The sequence below is a fragment of the Protopterus annectens genome, chromosome 2.part1 (genome assembly GCF_019279795.1).
Source record: "Protopterus annectens isolate FY-2018-M chromosome 2.part1, PAN1.0, whole genome shotgun sequence".
Taxonomy (NCBI): domain Eukaryota; kingdom Metazoa; phylum Chordata; order Ceratodontiformes; family Protopteridae; genus Protopterus; species Protopterus annectens.
Window position 1 is genome coordinate 593,507,882 of NC_056729.1, and position 1,632 is coordinate 593,509,513.

Consider the following 1,632-nt stretch of genomic DNA (forward strand, 5'->3'; position numbering starts at 1 on the left):
GCCTGGACTAAACTATTCCACAGCTCAGACTTGTACTGGAAGCCAGAATAATCCCCCTGCAGAAGCCTTTGGCTGTGTTGCTTTTCCAGGACTCCATTAAATATCCTGGACTTCTGAACACCCCACCTCTGTACCCAAAACCTGGCATCTTCCCCCTAATGCCTGCTATGTCTAACAGTGGGGCTACAGCAATGAAGACTGATGCTTTCCTGCCAGTTCCAGTTATCACATTTACTGGAGTGTGTACAACAGTGTTACACATATGTGTGATGGTGCATGGAGAGCAGCAGTGTCAAGCAGTGAGGAGTGAGAAAATGGATTTTTACACTGTGCGATTTAAACCTAGGTATAAGGCACAAAATATTTATTTTCACAACATTGATTTTCCAACTTTGACACAGAAGATATTCAGGCATCATACATAAATGCAGGTGATAGTATGAGCTGTTACACATATAAGGGTAGGTGGATGGCATAGTGGTTAAAGTGTTCACCTTGTTAGCACAAGGTGTAGGGTTTGATTCTCAAATGGTGTATTTGGCTGGGTTTGGAATGGCCAACAAGAGCAGTTAGCCTGGAACTAATTTATAAACTTATGGGTGTTGCAATCATGGCTGAGTGGTTAAGGAGATGGACTAGAAATCCACTGGGCTTTCCCGCACAGGTTTGAATCCTGTTGATTACAAGTGTGTGACCTGACAAGGTTATTGGATATACAGGCAGTTGTGTATGTGTCTTAGGTAAATGTGAAGGACATGTAACTCCAGACAGCAGAATTATACTTACAGCAATATAGTACACAGTACCCTCAAGTCATACATCTGATAATAAATCTGATGATACATAAATAACTAAATAAATAAATAAATAAATAAATAAATAACACAATTGTATGCCATCCCGCATACATATAATTAATATCAGCTCCACTATCTAAAGTGTTATAACTGAGAGTGAATATAATGGGAAGTGGAACAACAGTAAAAATGCATAGCATATCCTATATTAGAACCCAGGACCATGTATATGGCAGTCCTACACTTACACCTGTTGCCACAAAACAGTTGAAATGACACCTGCTCTTGTGTCAATTCATTACTATAAACTGCAATGTCTCAATTGTTATAAAAAAAAAGGTTGTACACCCTGTACTAGAACCCAGGATCACCTATACTCCAGCCCTACACTTATACCTGCTGCCATAGGACTAGTTACATTACATCCCCTGATTTGCTAATCTTTCATAAGGTCTCTGTGTTAACCACTGCTCAACACTGCTTAGCGGGTTTGCACAGTGTCCAACAGAATTAACTGAATGTATCCTGTTTCTATTTTTGTCTGTCTGGATCCTGTCTGCTGGTATTTGATAGCTACAGCTGCTGGGGAACCACCAAGTAATGCTGCCCAATGCCATTTAGTGGGTTTGTGTGCTGCCCAACACAATTATTTGAATGCATCTGGTCTTTATTTGTGGCTGTCTGGGTCATGTCTGCTTCCTGGGTGGTCCAGTTGTCCAGTTTGCATGCCATCATGCTTTATGCAAATGAGATAAGCACAGCCAAACCTGCTATTCATTTCCTCTGTTCCCACAATTGTTCTAAGTATAGCATTGCTCAAACACTGCCCACCAAA

At 40.8% G+C, this 1,632-nt stretch overlaps 1 non-coding gene across 1 annotated transcript; it reads left to right on the forward strand.

Moving 5' to 3' along the window:
- Window positions 1–604: 604 nt before the first annotated feature.
- TRNAS-AGA lies at window positions 605–685 on the forward strand. The gene has a single exon. It is a non-coding gene; the product is annotated as a tRNA-Ser (tRNA).
- Window positions 686–1,632: the final 947 nt, after the last annotated feature.